The sequence below is a fragment of the Molossus molossus genome, unplaced genomic scaffold (assembly GCF_014108415.1).
Source record: "Molossus molossus isolate mMolMol1 unplaced genomic scaffold, mMolMol1.p scaffold_m16_p_13, whole genome shotgun sequence".
Classification (NCBI taxonomy): Eukaryota; Metazoa; Chordata; class Mammalia; order Chiroptera; family Molossidae; genus Molossus; species Molossus molossus.
The window spans coordinates 62710683-62736114 of NW_023425348.1; the positions used below are offsets into that span (position 1 = coordinate 62710683).

Genomic DNA, 25432 nt, shown 5'->3' on the forward strand with positions numbered 1-25432 from the left:
AACATAGAAAACATAAATTGAAATGTTTATTAGGGTCAATACATATAAAATAACATTTCCATTAATACAATAAACAAACATCATAGGTAAAAGAATTACAAAACTGTATATATAGTTCATTGAAGTGTGCCGACAGACAATATATAGAAATGCTATTACACTTAACTTTCTGCCACTCCTAAATCATAACAAAAGTTTAAATATTGAGTAAAATGGCACTTTACTACATTTAATGTCTATATGTACACTTTAAGTGAACATTGTGTATAGCAATACTATTTTATAGGTCAGGCTTATTGAGGTATAATTTACATATAGTAAAATTCACCCTTATTAGGTGTACAGTTTGATAAGTAAAAAGGTGTACAGTCATGTAACCAATAGAGATATAGCACGTCATCATCCCAGAGTTCCTTTGTGCCCTTCTGTAATTAGACCCATGTCCCTACTCCCAGTCTTTGACATCCATTGATCTGATTTCTGATACTATGATTTTTCCTTTTCCAAAATGACATATAAATGAAACCATAGATGATGTAGCCATTTGTGTCTAGCTTCTTTCATTTAGCGTAATGCTTTTGAAATGCAGCCATTTTGTTGCATGTATCCTTTTTGTTGCATTTTTTTTGCATGTATCCTTAATTCATTACTTTTTTATTGCTGAGTGGTATTCAATTTGTATGAGATATAATACAGTTTGTTTATGTATTCGGCAGTGGATGGACTTCTGGGTTGTCTCCAGTGTTAGGTTAATTACTATAAACATTCGCCTACAGGTCTTTGTGTAACTATGTCTTCATACCTCTTGAGTAAATACCTAAGGTTAGAGAGTCTTCTGGTAACTGTATAGTTAACTTTGTAAGAAGCTGCCAACGTTTTCCAAAGTAGCTTCCCATTTTGCTTTCCCACCAGCAATATATGAGAGTTCATCACTCTCCAGTACTCTGTATTGTCGTCTAAAATTTTTTCAACCATCCTAATAGGTTTGAATTGATACATCATTGTTGTTTTTATTTGTATTTCTTTAAATAACTGATGAAAATGAGCATCATGACATGAGTTTGTCACAAATCTCTTTTTTGATGAAATATCAATTCATTTATTTGCCCATTTTTTCCAATTTGAATATTTATTCATCACACATGCCGAATATTGTTACATATTGAAGATGAATAAGGCTGAAAAAGATCATAGTCTACTACAGATAGATAGCCAAATAATTACAATACAATATGATAAGAACATGGTCTAAACTTGACCTACAGAGTCATATATGCATGAAAATAATTATCATAGTTACTCTGCAACCAAAGAATAACACAGGCAAGATAAACAACATAAAATCAATTGGATCATTTTTAAATGAAAATTTTCACTAAAAAATTTAGATAGTACATATACAAAAATAAAGAAATAATCACTATTAATATTTTGGCCTGTATACGTCCACTCTCTTTGCTTTATAAGTATTTTTTGTTGATTTACCAAAGGGAATTGTACTATACCTGCTTTTCTACTTGAACATTCTATGATATTAAATATTCTTCAACATCATTTTAATGATGCAAATGATGAAATTGTACAATTGTGTATACATACATAAAATTTTAAAATAAATTTTCTATTATAAGATACAGAGTGTGGCAAAAGTAGGTTTACAGTTGATCATATAGAAAAAGACAAAGTTATGATTATTATAATGGCTTAATAACTCTGTGTTTCACATACAACTGCAAACCTACTTTGCCCTATCCTATATTTAAGCTATGTCCAAATTTTCATAATTATAAACAATGATCCAATGAGCATCCTTGCAGATTGCACACTCATAAGATAAATTTCTTATGGGGAAATTTCTATGTCAAAAGATAGAAATATTTCTGAGATTTAGGTAGGTGTTATCAAATTGTTTCCTGGTAAAGGTGTATAAATTCATATCTACCATTAGCATAAAACAAAGATGAACACTGGGGGTAATATTTAAAAATTTCCAGTTTTAAGTTGCATTTATTTGATTCCTAATGAAGTTGACTCTTTTCTTACATGTATTTTCTGTTTCTATGAATTATATTATGAATTTCTCATTATGCCCTTGGCCTATATTTTTAGCTAAATGCTCATCTCATTTATTTGTAAGAAGTTTTCTCTTTTTCTTTTGGTGATCTACCATATTGCAAATGTGTTTTCTCTTGTCATGTGCTTCTTTTAATAAAGTTTATAATTTTTTCTCATTGAAGTTTTAACTTGAAATAATTTAATCTGTCAACCTTTCCTTATAGATCTGCATAAGAAGTCAGCCTTGTAGTCCTTTTCCACTCTATGATTGTTTGAATATATACCCTTTACATTTAAATAATTAAAGCATTTGAAATTGATTTGGATATATAATAAGGAATAAAGATACATGTAACTTTTTCTCCCACATGAGGAGCCAGTTGTCCCAGCTTCATTTATTGAATAATGGACCTTAGACCTGTTCCTTCCTATTTTAAAAAATCACCTTTATTACATATTAAATTTATTATATACTGAAGTATGTTTCTGACCCTTTAATTCAGATAAATTTCGTGTGCTTTCTGAAAATGAAAGTACATAGTGCCACACTGTTTTAATTATGATAGTTTTATAATATGTTCTGATATCTAATATCTAGCATAACAAACACTGTGCCCTTCACACTGATTAAATACAATACTTTTCCAAAGTGCTTTAGACTGTTCTCAGAACTTAATATGCTGGATGTACTTAAAATTGTATTTGAGTTTTAAAAAATCTAATTGGAATTTTTTATTGAAATTTTAGTATATTTCTAGATTAATCTGAGAAGAGTTTATAGCTTTATAGTAATCAGCCTTATCATTGAAGGACATGCTAAGTCTCAACATTTCAAGTTTTTTTTTTTAGTTCTTCAGTAAAGTTTTATGATTATTTTATTTAGGTTCTGCAAGTTTTGGTTTATCCAAGGTATTATATTGTTGTTTTTGTCATTACTACTGGCATTGCTTTTTCATTGTATTTTCCAACTGGTTGCTAATTTTCTGTAGCATTCTAGTCGTAGATTATTATTTTTAAAAGACATAGGTTATTATTTTAAAAAGACAAATAATCTCATTAGTTCCAATAGTATCTTTTATTGTGGTAAAAACACATAACATAAAATTTACTACCTTAAATGATTTTTAAGTTTACAGTACAGTAGTGTTAACTATATGCAAGAGATTTCTAGAACTTTTTTATCTTGCACAACTGAAACTCTGTACCCATTGAACAACTTTCCATTCTCTCCTCCCCCTAGACCCTAGTAACCACATTTTACTTTCTCTTTCTATGAGTTTGACTACTTTAGATATCTCACATAAGAATGAGGCAGTGCCCTGGCCGGTTTGGCTCAGCAGTTAGAGCGTTGCCCTTGGACTGGAGACACTGGGGTTCGGTTCCCGCTGGGGACTTGTGCCTTGGTTGCAGTTTGTCCCTGGCCCCAGTTGGGGTCGTGTGGATGTCAACCAATAATGTCGATGTTTCTCGCTCTCTCTTTCTCCCTCTCTCCCTCCTGCTCTGGCTGAAGATAAAAAATAAAAATAAAAAGAATGAGGCAGTGTCTATCTCTTTGTAACTGGTTTATTTCACTTAGTATAAAATTCTCAAGGCTAATCCTTGTGGTAGCATATAACAGGATCTCTTTGCATTTATTTCTTTGGGTTTTCCAACTGGACGATTATATAAACTGTAATAATTATAACTTTATCTCTATTTTTATGACTTTATATTTTATTTCTTCTTCTGGTATTTCAGCTGATAATTTAAAATAATTCTTTATAATGTTCTATTTTAGTTGCATACTAGTTACATTATTGCTTTTTGTTTATTGAGGTACTTTTTCCAAAATTAGGAATAGATATAAACAGACTGATTATCTTATGTTGAAACATTTTGGAATAAACTCTATTTGGCTATGGTGCATTATTAAAGTATTGCTCAAATAGTTTTGCTAATATTATATATGATATGTTTTTTTCTATAATCACAATACTGGAGTTTTCCTTAATTACTATCTTTGTGAAGTTAATCTATCAGTTTTGGGCTATTTTCATGTAACATTGGGAAACTCTTCATGTTTTTCTGTTCCCTGTAACAGTATAAATGCATAAGCATACTTGTTTCTTAAGAGGTGGACTTATCTCACTTGTATATTGGTTTTGTTTCACAGCTTGTATAGGAGGCATCAGCCATAACACCTTTAAAAAAATAAATAGGTTTGTTGGGGTACAATTTACTTAGAGCAAAATTCACCCTTTTCAGATGTACAGTTTAATTAGTTTTACTTTATATGCAGTTATGTAACCAACAACCAATCAAGATATAAAATATCTAGCTAGCCCCAAAATCTTACCTTATGCTAGTCCCTGGCAACCCTGACCCTATTCCTATAGCCTTTTAAAAATGTTCATATGTCAACTACTATAGTTTTTTTAATAGATGGTTGTAGGTGGCCTTTATAAAGTTGAGGGTATGCTCTTCTAGTCCTAGCTTGCTGAAATGTTATCATGCATAGATGCTGGATTTTGCCCAACATTTTTTTTTTTTTTGCATCTATTGATATGTCCATAGGGCTTTTAGCTTGTAGTCCATTGACCTGATTGATTAGATGGATTAACTTTCAAGTGTTGAATCAACCTTGCATTTTGGGGGATAAACACTATTTGCTCATAATATATAATTTTTACATATTGATGGATTCTGATAAAGTTTTTTAAGAATTTTTGTGTCATGAGGGATATTAGCTAGTTGTAGTTTGTGTTTTGTTTTTTTCTATAATGTCTTTCTTTGGGTAAAGTTTCTTGGAAAATGTTTTCTCCTCTTCTGTCTTATTAAGAATTTGTATAAAATTGGCATATTGCTTTCTTAAATATTTGTTAGAAATCACTAGTGAACCCATCTAGGTCTGATGTAATACTTGTGAAAAAGTTTTTCTTTTTTTTTTTTTTTTTTAATCCTCACCCGAGGACATTTTTCCATTTTTTGTTCAGATAGAGCAGGAGGGAGAGAGAGGAAGAGAGAGAGAGAGAAACATCGATGTGAAGGGACACATCGAGTGGCTGCCACCCGCACAACCGACCAGGGCCGGGGACAAACTGCAACTGAGGTACATGCCCTTAGCGGGAACCGAACCCGGGTCTCTCTGGACCGCAGGTCGACGCTCCAACCGCTGAGCCAAACCGGCCAGGGCGTGAAAAAGTTTTTCATAATAAATTTATTTGCTTTAATAAAGGACAGTTCATATCATCTATTTCTTCTTGAACAGTTTGTCTTTCAAAAAATTTGTCCATTTCATTCAAGCTGTCAAGTTTTTTGGCATAAACTGTTCATAATATTATCTTATTATCCTTTTAATTTCTGAAGGGTATATACTAATGTTTTCTTTCATTCCTGATATTGGTAATTTGTGTCTTTCTTTTTTTTCTTGATTAGCATAGCTAGAAATATCAATTTTATTGATCTTTTCAAAGAACCACTTTTAACTTCATTGATTTTTTCTCGATTATTTTGTTTTTAGTTTTATTCATTTCTGCTTTTATCTTTTTTATGTCCTCCGCTTGATTTTTAATTTAATCTCATTATTTCAGTTTTATAAGATGGATTCTTAGATTATTGATTAAAGGACTCACTTGCTTTCCAATATAAACATTTAATGTTACACATGTTCCTCCTGGCTCCATCAATATTTAGAGTTTTAATGTGAAAAATGAGTGTTTCATGCTCATTAATTTATATAGTCTAGGTTAGATTGACCGATTTCTAAATGCTTAATGACAGTGTCTGCATTACTTCTCATGGTTTGGTTATAAAATTTTGGTCAGCAGGCCACATGAGTATGTCTGCTTTAAAAGATGAGATATGGCCCTGGCCAGTTTGGCTCAGCGGTTAAAGCGTCGGCCTGCGGTCTAAATTTAGTCTAAATTTAATCATTTTCCTCTTGCCTTTTACCTTACAACCAGCACGTAGGATGGTTTGTCAACTTCTAGTTAATAAGTTAGTGTCGTATGAAAGAGTTCTGTTTCTTTCTTTAAGTTTATGTATACATACGTGTGTGTGTGTGTGTAGTTTTTGTTTAATTGATTTTAGAGAAAGGAAGGGAGAGAGAAAGAAAAACTGATGTGAAAGAAAAACACTGATTGGTTGCCTCCCACCATGACCGAGATTTGAACCAGCAACCTGGGTATGTGCCCTGACTGAGAATCAAACCTGCCACCTTTTGGTGCATGGGATGACACTCCAACCAGCTGGGCCACACCGGCCAGGGCTGAAGAGTTCTGTTTTAAGAAACAGGAATTTTAATATACCATATCGTTAACAGTATGTCAAAGTCACTTAACTCTGCAGCCTGGATCTGTCTGACTCAAAACTCCGAGCCCTTTTCACTTTGCCCCATTTCTTCTTACGTGTGATTACAAGCCTGAAATCTTAAATACACATGGCTTTTGCATCCCAAAGGCACAATTTTCTTGCTATTTTCTCAACTGCTCAATACCTGTCCCCAGAGTACTGACCCTAGGACACAGGGCTCTAACTAACTGCCCTTATTTTCCCTTTACAAGAGGAACGAAGGCCTTCATGGAGTGGACAGCCTGTTTGAAGCTGAAGCTAGTGTTGAAAGAGCAGTTGCTCCTTTTACTAAACTGTCCCAAGAGCAAGAAGTCAGCCTGCTCTCTCTCCTGCCAGCCAGCCTTCCACTCCCATCCACACCCCCTTCGCCAAAGCAAAGAAGTCTGCATCTATCTGCATGGTCATTAAAATGCACCCAGTCTGGAACTGGGCCCCCCCCCCCCCATTCTACTTCCTGACAAAGGATTTGCGACAAAAGACCTTCTTCCCGGTTTGTAAAACAGTGGTGTAAAACTCGGACTGTAAAGTCACAGTTGACTGCTTTAATGTGGAACAGCTGGGAGGGTGTAGACACACTGGCAGGTTGAGACAGGGACTGGGAATGGTCCTCCATTCTGCGAAGGGTCGACTTAGTCACACCACCTGCTGCCCCTATTATTTCAGGAGCAAACCAGTCATGACAGCCTCAACAGACGGACACACGGCACCAGACGGTGCAAGGGAAGTTAAGAAAAGATAAATTAAGTGATCAATAAAGATAAGGGACCTGCTCCACAGTAAATGGTGCTGACAGACCAGACAAAACATGAAGCAAACGGGCATTTGATAATGTGGGGTGTGCACAGCTTAGCGTCAACCTTCACGGTATTGACATTTCGGAGACCACTGGGATATTGGCAGTGAATTTTCCTGGCCGGGCTGACTTAAGTTGGAAGTGATTGCCTTTATCTTTGTCCATGTAGAAGGGTTCAAGGCCCAATTTAGGAGTGTGGTAAGCCACATACATGGAGGAGGTCACTGCTGGCATTGATCCAGGCCAAACTAGACAGTGCATGTGGGAGAAATTTGAGGTTAAGGTCCACAACTTTCTTTTGAGTTGTTTGTTGAACATCCATTCATGTATTCATTCTATCTAATCTTTAATGAGCATCTATTATGGACTAGGCGTAGTGCTAGTCCCTAATGGGGATGAGCGTATGGTCATTATAGTAGTGATGATGGTCCCAAAACGCAATCATTTTCCTGGAGGATATTGTAGTCTAATGAAAGAGAGAGACCAGCCCCCTCTGAATACCCCCCACCACCCACAAACCAGTTTAGATACAGTCTCTCAAGTACTACGGTGGAGGGATGAACAACACGTTGGAGAGTGACTGAGTCTGCTTGAAGGAATTATGAACACTTTTACAGGAGAGGCTATGAGGGGCAAGTTCAAGGAAAGGCATTTCTGGGAGAAAAAACAGCACAAAAAAGCACAAAGATGTGAAAAATATGGGTTTCCTTGCCAGATCTGGATCTGGGGAATTCTCAAAGCCTCAGGCTACTCAAAGTTAAGTGATTTGAACAGTATATTCTTACTAACATAAATAGAAATTTTAGTGGAAGAGAATGAAAATTCAAATTAATTTTTTGAGATAAGATCTAATGCTGCCAAGAAATGTTGGGCTTTTTCATAAGGCTGCTCAGGCTTTACCTCCAGATAATCCTGGGGTCTGTGCTTATTCTTCTCTGCCATCAGGAGAAAAGTTTGAGACTCGTATATGAGGTGTCTGGTTTTGTGTCCCTGTAACATGACGTTTGTGGAGGGAGGGGTTGGGATTGGCAGGAGAAGAGAGCAAGAACAAGGCTGGTCAGGGATGTGGCCCTACCAGGGAAGGTCCTGATGCTTCCCATTTAGATAGAGTTTTCAATGTGCCAAGTACTTTTACAGAATTATTTCATTTGACCTTCATCATAACCCCATCTAGGACTTTGAAATGGAGATACTGTGAGCACATCTGTGGGATTTCTTGTTTAATATTTGAATTTAAGAAAGGCTCTCTGACTGTAGTAAAAGAGAAGGGACTTGATGGGTAGGTGAGAGAAAGTAAAATTATTGAGTGCCTACAACGTGCCAAGCACTTTAATATTCATTATCTTATGTAGGTTTGGCTGTAGGTGACAGAAAACTAAAAATAAGATTAGTTTAAACAAAGATGATTGCCCAGCCGGTGTGGCTCAGTGTTGAGCGTTGAGCCATGCACCCAGAGGTCGCTGGTTCGATTCCTGGTCAGGACACATGCCCAGGTTGTGGGCCCGATCCCCAGTGGGGGGCATGCAGGAGATGGCCAATTGATATTCTCTCTCATCGATGTTTCTTTCTCTCCTTCTCCCTCCTTCTCTCCCTAAAATTAATAAAGAAAAAAAAATTTAAATAAATAAGTAAAGATGATTATTTTTGATCACTCGTGAAATGTTCAAGGTAGTCATTACAGGGCTAGCGTGGGATTTAGCTCCTTTCATTCTCTGTTCAATCGTCCCCAGGGGCCAAGAAGTTTGTTGAGTTCCAGCCATCCTGCCTTTGTTCCAAGACATAAGAAAGATTAAAGAAGGGCCATGTAACACTCCTAATTATATCTCACTGGCCAAGATTTAGTCATGGAACCACAACTAGCTGCAATGGAAGCTGGGAAATGTAGTCTTCTAACTCGGTAGCAGCATGACCAGATAAAAAGGAAGAGAATGGACACTGGGGTCAACAATTAGAAGTTTTACCTCAGAATTATTATCTAAGTAAGAAGGCAGTTCAGAGAAAGTAAATTATAGGTCCCAAGTCATAAAACTGTAAAACTATAGGGCCTTGATTCAATCCTAGTTATTCCTGAATCTGAATCGGAAGCCACTTTTGTTACAGGGCTCCAAGTGGACATGGCCTGTGGGTGCATGGGAAGTGGTGGGAGGCGGTGTTTGTCTGATAAACAAAGCCGAAAAATGGCAGTACACTGAGTAGCCTAAAGATTGGAAGTGATCAAATAATCTTATACCATATTTTCTGTAATAAAAATCATAAATTATATTTCTTGAACCTTGACCACATACAAAACTTTATTTCATAATTAGCTCATTAAAACTCCCAAATTTGGGAGACAGTTATCATTAGTTTTTGTTTGTTTGTGTTTTAATCCTCAACTGAGGATATGGTCATTGATTTTAGGGAGAGAGGAAGGGAGAGAGAGAGACATTGATGTGAGAGAGAAACACTGATCAACTGCTTCCCATATACGTCCCAACCAGGGATCAAATCTATAACCTAGGGAGGTGTCCCGACTGGGAATCCAACCTGAAACCTTTTCTGGCGTACGGGACAACACTCTAACTGAACTCCCCAACTGAGGTGTTATTTTTAGTTTTTAGGTACAGATAGGGAAACGAAGACTCAGAAGGGTTAAATAATATCCCCAAGTATGATTCTCTGTGCTCTGTTTTTATGACATACTCTCTCTCAATGCATCATTAGGAAACAGTGAATTTTGATGTATAAGTTTTTATTTATGCACAGTTTTTCTGAACTATTACTATCATTAATGCAGAACCAAAAGGACCTGTAGTCCTCACCATTCAGTTTCCTTTTCACTAACAGTGGGGACACTGGATTGCAGGAATGTAACAACAGCAACAATGTCAGTGGCAATAATTATAGTTACAATGCACTGAGTGCTGTAGAGTGGGTGGGTTTTCAGCCTTGTCTCCCAATGCCAGGTCTGCCTCCACTCACCTTCTTCTGTGACCCCTGTCTAGAGAAGAAGAGCTGCTAATTTGCATAATGAGAATAAAAACATTGAATGGGACATGATTACCAATAGACAGGGTCACTGTGTTAATAACCCCCACCATTTGCTCCTACCTCTGTGTGGAGCAGATCCAGGCAGGGCCCAGCTCATCAAGGTGGGTCCTACCCTTTGTCTCTGCCTCTTTTTCTTCCCTCCCCGGACCTCCTCCTCCTCCTGCTGCTGCTTCCTTTTTTATTTCTCTCTCTTTCCAACCCTGGCCAACTTTTGCCTCCTCTTCTCTTTGACCCTCTCCCCCCATGAATCCACCAGAGGGTAGACAATTCTGAGATGTACATTTGGGAAGAGAGTGCAAAGGCTCTGCCTCTTCAGGCTAAAGCCACGTGCTCCCCCGCGGCATTCCCAGAACTCAGGACAAGGCAGGCGAGCAGCTGATGCCAAATGTGACTTTGATTTCCATTCTGCTTTTGTTCCTCATGTGCTTCACCCCCTCAAAAGGTGGGGTGATTGCAGGACAGGATTTGAGCATGTCTGGGTTCCTCGTTCTGATACTATCAATTCATTTTTCACCAGTTAGAAGAGGTTACCATGTACCAGGCACTGCGCTCAGCATTTTATATGCAGGACCTCACACAGCCCACACAATAGTCCTCTAAAGTGTTCTTAATATTGACGAGGAAACCAAGATTCACAGAGTGAACACTTGCCTGGGGCGTGGCAGTGCCACCAGGATGAAAATCCAGGTCTGTGTGGCTCCAGCCCCTGCTCTTTCTGATGGTTCACCTTGGTCCTCTCCACTGAGCAAAGGGAGCCACATGTGCCAATCTAGCCTGACAGGGAGCTGTGGCAATCCTCAACATAGGGGGGGATCCCGGTTTTCTAAAGCTGTTCTAGCTTTGGCCATCCTAGTCTTTGATTAATGTTTTGCATCTGTGAGCTGATTACAAACCAGGCCGGCTGTGGAACTGTTGCCTGCTATGAGCTGAGCTCTACAGCTCCAGTCCCAAGAAGGCCATGGTACATTAGCGTTGCCATATCTGCTTAACAGGCATACCACATCCAAATATGATTTCAGCAAACAACTGGGAGCGTTACGACAGGCTGTGGAATGCACCGGGGGCAGTCATCTTATGCTTCTGACTGTCCTGCCTTCATGTAGGCAAGTTTTTCTCAGCAATTTTTGGACGTTTTTCCTCTTCATAGGATGCTTGCTCATTGAAATAAGTGAGACCTCGGGGCATCGTGGAGAAGCCTACAGCAAAGTGGCTGATGACACCAGTGCTAATCTAGGCTCTTCTCCGTACTAGCTTTGGATCTCTCTGCTGCTTAATTTCTCTGCACATCAGTGTCTTCAGCTGCTTAATAGGGATAACAAAAATGCAGTTTAGTTCCAGTGAGTTAATAATGTGCATGAGTGTGTTGTAAAATGACCGAACGGATGTCATCTTTTTGGGAAATGTTTTCCACACTAGTGTATGAACATTTTCAAAAAAGAGACCATCTTATTTACCTCACTTTACCTGTAACCAGGGAGAATAATACCTGTGCTACTGGATTCTTGTAAGACTTAAAGAAAATAATCCATGTGAAAGTGGTAAATAAATATTAAATCTTTCCCACCCAACTTTTTAAATTTTATGTCTCCAGATCATAGCACACACTAAACGTTAATAAATATCAAGGTACAGTAGTGAGTACACCATATCCATTAACAACAATAGAATAATAACAACAATAGTCACTAACACTTATAGCATTGTGCAGACTCTATACCACGCAGTGTTCTACATGCCATAACCACCCTTAATCCTCAAAACCACCCTTTGAGAAGGGTCTTATTATTATCTTTATTTAGCAGATGGAGAAACAGGCAGGAAGAGGTTAATTAACTTTCCTAGGGCATCAGAGCTGACACCTAGTAAAACCAAGATTTGAGCATAGACTGACTCCAGAGTTGAAAGCATAGACAACAGGCCATGTGTTCAACTGCAAATGGCCAAAGATTCTCTACAGCTCCTCCCATCAAGAGGCAGAATCTGTTTTCCACCCTTGGAGCCTTGGCTGGCCTTGTAAACTGCTCTAGTCAATAGAATGAGGAGAAGTCACTCTGAGTTCAGAACCTAGACCTCAGTAGGCCTTGCAGCTTCTGCTCCTCCTCTTTGAAAGGCTACCATCATACGCACAGCCTGTACCAGCCTCCTTAAGGATGATGTAGAGGGAGGGGCAGCTGTCCCAGCCATCCCAGCTGGGGCCAGACCTGTGTGAAGCCATCCTACACCATCTAGCTCCAGCCACACCAGCCCAGTCCAGCAACACTCCAACCAAACCACAGGATCGTGAACAATAAGAAAATGGTTGTTGTTTTAAACCACATAGTTTGGAGTGGTTTGTTATGGAGCAAGAGATCAGACCAGGGTGGCTCATTGGCTTAGAGGCCGAGTGGCCTTGGGAGGGCTGCTCAATCTCCCTGAGCCTCAGTTTCCTTATGTAAATGAGAATAATTATTCCCACTTAGTAGGATACTGCCTGTTTGGCACCTGCTACATGTTAAGTAGGTGCTCAGAAATGTTAAGTTCCTTCCCCGTGAAGAATATATTATGCAAAGATAAACTTGAGAGGGATGCAAAGTGGCTAGAAGATCAACTTGTAGATCAGGATTACAAAAATTTCAGAACATGATAAGTCATAAAGGCTGGGAACAAGTTAGGAAGGCGTATCAAATTTTTGCTAAGAGAGGACTTAGAGTGTTGGTTGCATCATTGGATTTGAGGCTCTTTCAGAATCAAGCTACTCTTCAGATTCAGTGACTCTCTGGCTTCAGGATCATTATCTGAACCAGGATAAAACTTTCTCCTATTTTTCTCTTCCTTGCTATCTTTCTAACCAGATTCCCTTTAATCCCTACTGTCCATGCTGGGTTATGGTTAAAATCTGATGTACTTTGTTGGGTTAGTTTCTTTCAAACCCTAACTTAAACACAGCAGAGAGCAGGGGGTTCAACATTTGCTGAATTAGCATCAAGCAAAGGGGATTCAATCACTTTGGCTGACATTGTTACCAGGCGTGGAAACAATGATTAAAATAATAAAGGCAGAGAGAGATAGAAATAGAAAAGTTTTGTTTTACTGACATAAACGTGCTCATGGGATGGTTCTTGTGTGGTGTTTCATTTATTTATTTGGTTTGCTGGCTGGCTTGTTTTTTGTTTTCAGAGATTAGATTTTACTGTGGGAAACCTTTGGTAATGACTAGTATTGTGTTTCTCTGCTATTGCCTATCAGGGTCTCATTTGAATCCCTTAATCTACTAAAAACCCTGCAAATGGCCTAACTCAGACATTCAGACTTGTATTTGATGGATGTTTTAATTTGTTCCTTCATTAAAGACATTGAAAACATTAACCCAATTGAAATGGATGATTTCAGCAAGTGATAAAAAGACTTGCACAGTAAGTTCACATCGGAATTTGGGGGTGGGGTGGGGGCTGTGGCAGGTTTCTTGTTGTTGTTGTTTTTTTCAATCCTCACCTGAGGATTTTTTAAATGGATTTTTTTTTAGAGAGAGAGGAAGGGAAAGAGAGAGATAGAAACACTGATGTGAGAGAGAAACATTGATAGGTTGCCTTCCATATGTGACCCGACCTGGGATCAAACCCGCAACTAGGTATGTGCCCTGACTGGGAATTGAACCTACAATCTTTGGTATATGGGACGATGCTCTAACCAACTGAGCCACCAGGGTGGAGCCATGGCTTTTAATTAAAAAAAAAAAAAAGAAAGAAAGAAACTATAAGAAAAACCTTCACAGAATCTGAGTTGAAATATTCTCCTACACTTCTCCATTATTTTTAAGGAAGAAAACTAAAACTCCCAAATTGACATTTTCCCCCCTAGAGTCTCCGGCTTCAAGCTCTGGCTTGTTGATCAGTCCACATTTCCCTTCTTCACTCTTAGCTGGTGAGAGGCGCCGTCTCCGGACTTTGCAAACCCCAGCGCTGCCGATGAATAAACATGGTTCTGCGTGCGGCGCCCCATACACTTTGGAGACAATGTCCAGCTTCAAAGTTTTCAGAACGGCTTGGTCCGGTTTTGTGAACAACATTAGTGGGACCTCATTGTCGGGGTAAGGGGCGAGACAATGGAGCATCTCTTACATCATCAGACACAAGGAGCCCTGTCTCCAGCTGTACAAACAGCACAGGAAATGGATTTTTTCTTCCTGTTATTTTTCGCCTATTAAAATTATGCAAACCGGGCAAATACAATTGCTTTGTGAAGCCTCTGAAATGTCTAACCATTCATTTCCCCAAAAAGGAGCCTGCGGTGCGTTTGATGCTGAGGATTGTTAATCCCAAATGTGGAGAACTAATAAAATAATAATAATTAAAAAAAGACCCAGAAGTGTTGATAAATTTCAATTATCTCTTGCTCTCTATCCCAGGCTTGGGCTAAGCGGGCCGGGGCTGCCTTCAAGTAGTACTTGAGTCGGGGACGCATTTTCTTCTCCCCGGGCCTCTAGTCACCACCGTCTCCCCTTTGTGGCTGAATCGCCTTAGCAGGGCTGGTGTTTGGAGGTGCTCAGGGCCAGAGGAGACAAAGCAGGCCCGCTTCACAAAGGCAAGGGAGCCAAAGAAAGCAAAATTGAATCTCTAGCACCCTGCTCCTGAGTAAACAGACAAACTAATGGGTCTGCCATTTCTCCTCCCATCCAATTACTGGGCTCCAGTGGAGAGAATATGGCAACATCGGCTCACACAAATTCTAAGACTCCTAATCCCTTCCATACATATAAACCTCACATCCACCCACATGACTTCATTACCAAAACCACCCAGGCAGGCGGTGTGAAGGAATGGGCCCAGCAGCTGCAGAAATCTGCCTTCTTCAAGTTTTAATCAGCTAATGAGGGATATGCAAATGAAAAGCTTATGGGATTAGGGCTTGTCGGACAGCAGTTCACCCCTAGTGATAGAGGACTAATACAGGTGTTGGTAAACGCGTTATTAGGCCCGGCCTAATGCAGGCCTATTCATGCCGCCATCGCACTTAGCCCCACCGCTTGTCCTCACGCTGGGACCCAGCAGGAGCCATCGTTAGGCCTGTGGTGGGTCTGACATGAGGTCCTCGCTGCAGATATGAAGTTAATAAATCCGGCCGTCCAGTGCTTAGGCATACCCGGCACCACGTGAGGGGCCTGCTTGCTTTCCCCGCAGGAGGAAGGTCTTGAGAAAATGCAGGGAAGCAGTGGGAGGGAATTTATGCAACGTTAATTCTCCACTTACCTCTGCCTTTCTGCACTCCATCAGGCCAACACTCTCTGGGAGTTGCACCTAGCCCATCATTTTTTGTTTGTTTTTATGTGGCCCAAAGCAATGATCTGGTTTCTCACCGACACAGGGTGAACCCTGTCCCACCTTTCTGTGGGACATGCAGCTAAGAGGGCTCAAGGTCGACTGGCTTCACCTGGGCAGTTTCCGCGGAGAGGTCACTACCAGGCAGGCGGATTCCCAGCTCTGCCAGCTCAAAGCCCAACAGAGGCCCACACTCTCTTTCTGCAATTCTGAAATCCCCCAAGCTCAGAAAACCAACGGTTTGGGGGTTGTTTTTTTGTTTTCCTTAACTTATCTGGCAGACACACCTGGCATGAACTGATGTGAGACTTCTAATAACCTTTATTTCTCATGGAGGTGCCGTTGCAGACATTGCCGGGAGTTTTAGGTAACGTGTGTTATATGTTCGATGTTATCATTCTCAGATATTTTTTTTCAGTCTGGATCCTGAAACAGCCTGGGCCAGGGGTTTCAGAAAAGAAATTATGGAGCTGAATCATCAGTTAACCCAGAGGTAATTGAGCCTTAGTGGACTTAATTTCTTTACTGTTGTTTATATAACAAATTTTCATTGACTACCTAAACGTGGCAGGCACAGTGGGGGATGCTGATTCACAAAGAAGGGACACAGACTGTCGTGTGTTGGTAGGTGTTTAACAAGCAGTTCTCCAGAGGGAAAAAAAAAAAAAAAAGACCCTGATTTGTAATGTGTGCTGATTTCCATGAAGTAAACATTCCTACCATAGCTGATATCAAACAGCCAACGTAACAGCTGCCATGCAAAAATTCCTCAAAAGTTAACAATTAGCTTCTGCAAGCCAGTATTAGCTGGCCCCAGCACACCACAGACAGGACTTGTCCTCATGTGACTTACAGTCGAGTGTGGTGGTCTCAAAGGGGGTCTGTGAGGTCAAAACTCTTTTCCCTTTATACTAATATGGTACTTGACTTTTTTCTACCAGGTTGACATTTGCTCTGATGGTGAAAAGCAATGCTGGTCAGTCTGGAGGCTTAGCACAAACCAAAGGGCAGCACACTGGCACATCTTTGTGTTTGCATCTCAGCGCATATGCAGGAAATGAAAACATCTCAGGCTCAAGAATGTCCTTGATGAAGCAGTAAAAATTATTAATCTTATTGACTCTTGACCCTTGAATACATGTCTTTTTGTTTGTTTTTGTTAATCCTCACCTGAAGATATTTTTTCCATTGATTTTTAGGGAGAGTGGAAGGGAGGGCGAGGGAGAGAGAAACATCAATGTGAGACAGACACATTGATTGGTTGCCTCTCACAAGCACCCGACCAGGGCTGGAGATCAAACCTGCAACCCAGGTACATGCCCTTGATCGGGAATCGAACCTTTGGTGCGCTGACCTATGCTCTAACTGCTGAGCAACATCAGCCAGGGCGAACACATATCTTTCTAATAGTCTGTGTGATATCCTGGAAAGCATACATAAAGCACTCTTCCTACCAAAATATGATGATTACCTCAAGGTAAAGCAGAGTGTGATTGTTCGAGCCACAATCACTGAGCTGAACTAGCTGCTTTTTCATGAAATGCCCTTTTTACTTGACAGAGCGAACAACAGACAAACTATACTTGTTTGGGTCTCAGATGAGAAGAATTTCATGTTGTTAAGGATTGGTGTTTCAGGCTCATCCTTGCTTTTGTGGCATTTTATTTTGTCTTATGCAGAAGGTGTGTGACTCACGTTTTTGTTTTCTGAATGCCATATTATTTCAATGTATTAAGGCCTCTTGCTATACAGAAGAATTCTATTGGCAATTCCTTTTGTAGATTGAATAATCGCCACCACCTTTACTACCACCCCCTCAAATTACCTTTTATCTCTATCCACACAATTTTCTGAATTTTATAGTTTATAGGGTTTGAAGTTAGTTTCATGTGCAATAACTTGGTTTTTAAAATGCTACTTGCATTTTAAAATGTTCTGACCTGCCCTGGCCAGTTTGGCTCAGTGGTTAAAGAGCATCAGCCCTCGGATCAAAGAGTCGCAGGTTCGATTCCAGTCAAGGGTACACACCTCGGTTGTGGTTCAGTCCCCAGCCCTGGTTGGGGTTGTGCAGGAGGCAACCAATCAATGTGTGTCTCTCACGTTGATCTTTCTCCCCCTCCCCTTGTATCTGAAGATAAATGGAAAAATATCCAAATATCCTCGGGTGAAGAGTTAAAATAAAATATGTTCTGGCCTGTACTTGTAAAATTAAGGTAAACACATTTGATTGGTGCCAGTTTCATATGGATTTGCTAATGTGATCCTTTGCATGCTATCTACCCCAACATCTTCCGAATTCAGAAAGGTGATATGAGCATCCTGGTGCTGGATCAAATTGACCAGGGGCCTTTTCAGAGTATGTGATACAAATGTCTAAGGAAATGTTTTTCTCTTCTTCAAAAATGCTATTTTCAAGTTGTATGATCTTGCTATAACATCTTTGGATAACAACATAGCCAAAGCCAATGCTTAAGTATTTTGCAGGATAACTGAAGACATTTTTTCTGACCTTGAAATATGTGGGATTAGGAGACAGGTGTCCAGTTATACTTCTTTCATCAAACTCTAAAAATTGTCTGCTTCTACCTGCCCATGCCTCAAGCCTAGATTTCATTGGAGAATTTATTGCCTAAAATATAAAAATATATATATGAAGTATTTAGATGCCAGAGTACCAGGCAACCTTATGTCTGACTTCTTGGTGGTTCTGCGTGGGCTCCGTGAAAGAGTAATTTCAAATGAAAGTTATTGAACAGGAAATCATACCCATATAATGTTGGTTTTCAGAAAACAAAATGAGATTTAGTGTTTTTTATCTCCTTAAACTAGAAAGAAAATTTTTGACCTTTTTGGTTCCTTTAAAGAAGAGAGGACCCAACTAAATTTCTTGAATTCTTCCACACAAAAGTCTTTTTTTGTTCCCTAAATACTTTTGCTGTTGGAAATAAAAACTCAGCAGACTAAGACCTTCAGCAAATGTTCTAAACACCTAATTTGGGCCAACACCTTGTCTTGGGATTGGCCTGTTAACCTTTCACCTTTTACCCAGCCTGCAATGGGGGAATGATCCTCTTAGGATCCTCCACAGGCCAGGCCACAATGTGGGATGCTTAAGTCTATTTAACCTGGGGATTTGGGGAGGCAGCTTTGCCACGCTGCATTGTTCATCATTACCATTTGTTTTCTACAATTCCTCCCAATTAGTTGGACAAGCCTTTGAAAACACGTGTGATTTTCATGCTTGTCGACCATTCCTGTTCTGAGTGGGAAAAACAAGAACAGGCTCCTGACACATTATAAGATGTCATCATGCTTACATATTCAGACCCACTCCATAAAGAAATAGGTCCCTGCATATTAACTTATGTAAATAATAACAAATGACATTCTTAACACCCTTTAGAATTCATAAACTATTCTGTATGTCTAATTTAAAAAAAATTTTTTTTCTCTTTATTGATTTGAGAGAGAGAGAGGAAGGGAGAGGGAGAGGGAGAGAGAAATAGAAACATTGGTGAGAGAGAACATCAACTGGCTGCCTCCTGCATGCCCTCCACTGGGAATAGGGCCCACAAACTGGGCATGTGCCCTGACCAGGAATCAAACCGGCGACCTACTGGTGCATGGGCCAATGCTCCACCACTGAGCCACACCTGCTGGGCAATATGTCTAATTTTGTTTAACTTCTTCCAAAAACACCTATGACTTATGTGGCAATAATAAATGTCCATCCTGCAGATGAGCAAACTGAAGTTGAGGGAAGTAAAGGAGGTTTCCAAAGTTGCAATTAGGTGGAACTAGTTTATTGCCTGTCTTTATTTGTTGTTGGGTTTTGTGTTTTTTTGTGTTTTTTTTTTTCATCTGAATAATAAGCTTTTTAAATTTAAATAATTTATTTTTCACTTGATTAATTCATTTTTTTTTATAAACAACAATAACCCCAAGAAAGTGAGACTCACCATAAGCTTCACTACAGTGTAGGATTGGCAAGAACATAGAAAAACAAAGCAGTGGAGCCAAACAGAAACATTTTAAATAGATCTGGGCCCTGGCCAGTTTGGCTCAGTGGTTAGAGTGTCGGCCTGCGGTTCGGAGAGACCCGGGTTTGGTTCTCGCTAAGGTCTTGTACCTCGGTTGCAGTTTGTCCCTGGCCCTGGTTGGGTTGTGTGGGTGACAGCTACTCGATGTGTCCCTTTCACATTGATATTTCTCTCTCTCTTCCTCTCTTTCCCTTCCACTTTATCTGAGCAAAAAAATGGAAAAATGTCCTCAGGTGAGGATAAAAAAAATAAATAAATAAAAATAAATAAATAGATCTGACATGTTTAAGAACTTAAAATACAAGATGTAGCATTCAATTTCAGTAAACACAAATAATTCACTTTAGAGATGGCGTTGGCTGTCCTCCAGAAGTAAAAGATCCTTTAACTCACATCTCACATAAAAAAAATTTTTTTAGATTAATTAAATATTTCAATGTTTTAAAATACAATTGGAAATTTAGAAACTTTAGACAAATATATTATGGGAACCTGTTATGTGGGGGACCTTCCTAATTACAGGATACCCAGAAGCTATGAAGGAAAAGAGATGTTTTTTAACATGGCAAAATATACAATAACAAAATTAAAAAGCAAGTGGTAGCCTAGAAAAAAAATATGAAATGTAGTTTAAAAAAAAACTTTATATTTCTGCTATACTACATGCTCCTACAAATTTTAAAAGGCAGACTATATTGGGAAAATAATACAAACAGGAAATTCACGTAAGAGGAAACCTAAAAGACTTAACCTCAGGAGTCAGGAATATGCCATATTATAGTAACAGTGATGTACAACTTGGAACCATAAAATTGGCAAAATGTTCACTGTTGTGAATGGGAGAGGATGCTAGAAAGCCAGCATTTTTATAAATGAATTAGATGTAGGAATTTGTCAATTACTACAAACTTTGGAAAGTAACCTGGTAATATATATTAAAATATACTTCATTTTAATGTATTAAACTTCCATTTGGCCTAACAATTATAGTTTTGAAAAATATCTTCACTAGAAATGAAAACATCAATAATAAGGTTCTAGCCCGGCCGGTGTGGCTCAGTGGCAAGAGGTTGCTGGTTTGATTCCCTGTCCAGGCACATGCCCAGGTTGTGGGACTGATCCCAGGGGGGACATGCAGGAGGCGGACAATCAATGTTCTCTCTCATCGATGTTTCTATCGCTCTCTCCCTCTCTCTTCCTCTCTCTCTAAACATCAATAAAGAAAAAAAATTTTTTTAAATAAGTAATAAGGGTCTAAGTTCAAGGGTGCTTATTATAGCAATACTTCTTTTTTTTTTTTTTTTTTATCCTCACCCGAGGACATTTTTCCATTTTTTGTACAGATAGAGTGGGAGGGAGAGAGAGGAAGAGACAGAGAGAGAGAAACATCGATGTGAAAGGGACACATCGAGTGGCTGCCACCGCACGACCAACCAGGGCCGGGGACAAACTGCAACCGAAGTACGTGCCCTTAGCGGGAACCGAACCCGGGTCTCTCCAGACCGCAGGCCAACGCTCCAACCGCTGAGCCAAACCGGCCAGGGCTAGCAATACTTCTTAAAACAAAACTAAAGTGATCCATTAATAGTGGTATATAATAAGTGGTGAAATAAATTAGTGTATTTACTCTATAGAATATCTGTTAGCATCCAAACAAAGTTATATCTTTGTCTCTTAACCCAGATAGAATGATACAAAATAATTCATATTGGTTGGGTAAAAATGGAATTAAGAATGGAGATAAAGAAAATATTAACTTATTTTTATAGACCTTTATATTATTTAATATGACATAACTCACTCATTTTTAGATAAAGATGATGTGGAACAATGAAATAATACTCAGCCACAAAAAGAGTGAAATCTTGCCATTTACAACAACTTGGATGGACCTAGAGAGTATTATACTAAGTGAAATAAAGTCAGACAGAGAAAGACAAATACCATATGATTTCACTCATATGTGGAATCTAAAAAACAAAATAGATAAAACAGAAACAAACTTACAGAAAACAAATTAATGGTTGTCAGAGGGGAGGGGGTTGGGAGGATGGGTGAAAAGGGGGAAGGGATTAAGAAGTACAAAATGCTAAAGATAAATACAGTCACAGGGATGTAAAATACAGCATAGGGAATGTAGTCAATAATATTGTAATAAACATGTATGGTGTCAAGTGGGTACTAGACTTATTCAGGTGATCTCTTTGTAAGTTATAGAAATGTCTAATCACTATGTTGTATACCTGAAACTAATATAATATTGTATGTCAACTGTAATTGAAAAGTAGAAATACTTTTTTAATCTTGGAAACATTTTATTTATTTATTTTCTTTTTTTAAAATATATTTTTATTGTTTTTTTAGAGAGAGGAAGGAAGAGAGAGATAGAAACACGCCCCCCTACTGGGGATCGAGCCCACAGCCTGAGCATGTACCCTGACCAGGAAAGGAACCGTGACCTCTTCGTCCATGGGACAATGCTCAATCCACTGAGCCACACCAGCTGGGTAAAAATTTTGAAAACAGTTTGAAGAGACAATCTCTTTACAAAAGTCAAAGCAAGATGGCCTTTGCACGTGCTCTTCTTTCCACATGGAACATCTCCCATGTAGAAAGGTTATGTAAACTTCCTTTTGCATAGCCAGCGATCTCCTCCTCTTCCCCCGTTCTCAGCTTAGAACCCAGGTCCTCTGGGAAGCCTGCTCCAGTCCTCTGCTCCAGTCCCGAGCTTGTTCTCTGCGCTCATAGAGCACCTAGGCACTCACAACTCCGATCTGTTTTTCCTGTTAGATTATACATTTCACGAGAGCAGGAACTTTGCCTTCTCCAATGCTGTGCCTCCCAGCACCATGCCTAAAGTGACAAATATGTGCTGAGTTCATGAAACAATGAATGAGTAAGTGAAAGTTGAGATAGAGCATTTAGTATTTTTATGGGACTTTTGCCTTCACAATTCTTATGAAATAGGCCCAATAAGATTTCAAACTTCCTTAGTCTATCAGTTTATCATTCTTTCCTAAGAGAACATGTGGGTCACCAGCATAATTATCAATGCCAACATTGGCAAACCATAAGGAGGGAGTAAAACACTTCTACTATAATAAATTGCCAGGCATCTTGGAAATAACAATACTCCATACTTACAATCTGAGCTCAGGATCACCACTCATTAAAGGGGGACTTTTGCAAGAGACGTTTTCTGCCCACTCTGAGTTTCCATTCCATCATGGAACTGAAATGGAATGAAAATGGCCATTTCAAAGGTTTATGGTAAGGATCGAATAAAATAAAATATCTGAAAATACTCTATTAACTGTAAAGTGAGAAGTACATTTTTTTTTTTACTTTTTTTTTATCCTCACCTGAGGACATTTTTGCATTCATCTTCAGATAGAATGGGAGGGAGAGAGGGAGGAAGAGAGAGAGAGAAACATCAACGTGAGAGAGACACATAAAGTGGTCACCACCCGCACGACCCCAACTGAAGCTGGAGACAAACTGCAACCGAGGTACATGCCCTTAGTGGGAATCGAACCCAGGACTCTCTGGTCCACGGGCCAACACTCTAACCACTGAGCCAAACCGGCCAGGGTGAAGTACATATTTTTTATTAAGATGAGTCTTACATCTCCCCTTAGAGCATTAAGTTTTACCCATTGTTAGCGCCCAGGTGCACCTCATTTAATTTTTTGAGCACCTCAGAAGGGAAGAATCATAAAATATTAGAGTCTGAAGGAATCAAAAAATCTACTCCAGCCTCCCCATTTTGTAGCTAGGAAAACTGAGGTCCAGAGAAATTTGATGGCTTTACTCAGGCCAAAGGGCGAGTTGGTTTCAAGTATGGTCATGATATGCAAAGGATTATCTTAGCATCTTTTTACCAACTTTTTTTTTTTTTGGTGTCACAAAAAGAAATACTCTTAATCCAAAGCACGGCACAAAGACTTCTTTGAGGAATCGGCTCATGTGTTGAGCAGTGAATTCAATGATGGCAAAGACAAATGCAAATTTCCCTGGAAAAAAACATCATCTGTTCGCCAATTCATAAATGAATCTAACTGCACAGTCTTCATGAGCTTGTACAAAGTCTTGTGCAACCTCAGTGAAATAAATATTAACAACAACAACAACAAAAGACCCATAAGAACTCTGAAGTCCGACACAATGAAAAGACTGTGAGCCACAAGCTCTGCCTTCCCATTGATTTTGTGTTTGGGGCAGTTGTTTCGGGAAGGGACTCGGGGTTTTGTTTTTAGTATGGCGACAGTAATGATCCTTACATTTCTGAAGGCCTTCAGAATTTTCAAAGCCAGATCACGCACATTCTTGCTTTGATCCTCGCAGCAGCCCTGTGATGGAAGCAGGCAATTTTCTAACAAAATCCACTCATGTTTTTCAACTGATCTCGCCTTTTGTTTCAGGCATATTGTAGCTCAAGGAGCTCCAAGTCTCAAGTGTGAAGAGTCAGAATAATTCAGAAAGACAAATATAATGGTCGAGATTTTCCTAAAGGAGGTGTGTGTGTGTGTGTGTGTGTGTGTGTGTGTGTGTGTGAGAGAGAGAGAGGGGGGGGGGGGAGAGAATGATAAGAAGAAGAAGAAAATGTGTAAGTGGGGTGGTAGAGAATAAGAATCCAGTAGTCTATAAGAATAGGACACACACAGCAACGGGATTCACTGTCTTAACATTTCTATTTGTATGCTTTTCTTAAGATAAGGCTAAAGACTGTGTAGCTTCAATTTCTGAGAATTTTAAGTTTGTCGTGCAGTGGTTGTTGTGGTTGGGTGACTTTTTCAGTAACCGACGTTATCAGCTATGTGTTAGCAGTACTCGAGATGATACAGTGTGGTGAGCCCGGGCACTGGACTCGGAGTCAGACTACCTGAGTTTCAGTCCCACATCCAAAACTTACTAGTTGTGTGTAATGTTGGGTGAGTCATTAAACCTTTCTGCCTTATTTCTTCTTCTGAAAAAGGAGAATGATAATAGGATCTACCTCAAAGGATTATTATGAAAATTGAATGAGTGAGTGTATATAAAGTACTTGAAACAGCACCTGATACAGAGTAAGGAATATGTGTTTGCTCTCATCTTTATCATTTTTATTGCTTCTGAATTTATGTCCTCATCTCTGTTTTTCACTAGGTATTAGAGGGCTAGGTATGTGTCTTACGATGTACAAGGCTTCATAGTTTTGGATCAATATTTTCTAAACCTTTCCACAAAATAAATTGGTATAAAAGTATCAACTTACTCAGAGATTAAGAGTCCTGGCCCTAGAGCCAGACTTCATGCGCAAAATTTCTCCTCTACTCCCTGGTAGCTATGTGATCTTGGGCAAGTTATTTCATCTTTCTGGAGTTTGGAATAATAATGGTACCTACCTCACTGGGTTGTTTTGAGGCTTAAATGAGCTAATATATGCACAGTGCTTACCAAAAGTGCTGCCATATGGTTGTGGAATTACTTTAGTCAGCATAGGAGGACAGAGAGGAAAAAAGTATACCTGTACTTAGAAACTTAATTTTTATTTTTAAAAAAAGGTGTGTTAAACTGTATTTGTATTGAGTCTTATAATAAGCTCTGTTTGTGCATCACCTCAATTATATCATATATAATGATATATATTATTATATATTTTTTCTCATCTTTTATTCTGTGTCACAGTTATGAGAATGTTTCCCCCCATCTGACTTTCTGTAGCCAGTCACCGTCAGCAGGCCAGCACTTAGGACACACAAGGCTCCACAGTGGCCCTCTAGAGAGGAAGGACCTTATGAATGCCACTGCTAGGACATGCCTTCCATAATCAACAAGGTGTTTACTTAGTATCTTTCTCTCCCTTACTGTCTCAGTGAAAAAAATACACACATGGGGAATGAAAATAAAGA

General features: G+C 39.2%; 1 long non-coding RNA gene across 1 annotated transcript in view; it reads left to right on the forward strand.

The window, feature by feature from the left end:
- LOC118627531 overlaps positions 1-15988 on the forward strand; it is a 105990-nt gene extending 90002 nt beyond the window's left edge. Inside the window, exon 3 of the long non-coding RNA XR_004959197.1 lies at positions 15920-15988. This is a non-coding gene — a long non-coding RNA (uncharacterized LOC118627531). The remainder of the gene's footprint in view (positions 1-15919) is intronic.
- Positions 15989-25432: the final 9444 nt, after the last annotated feature.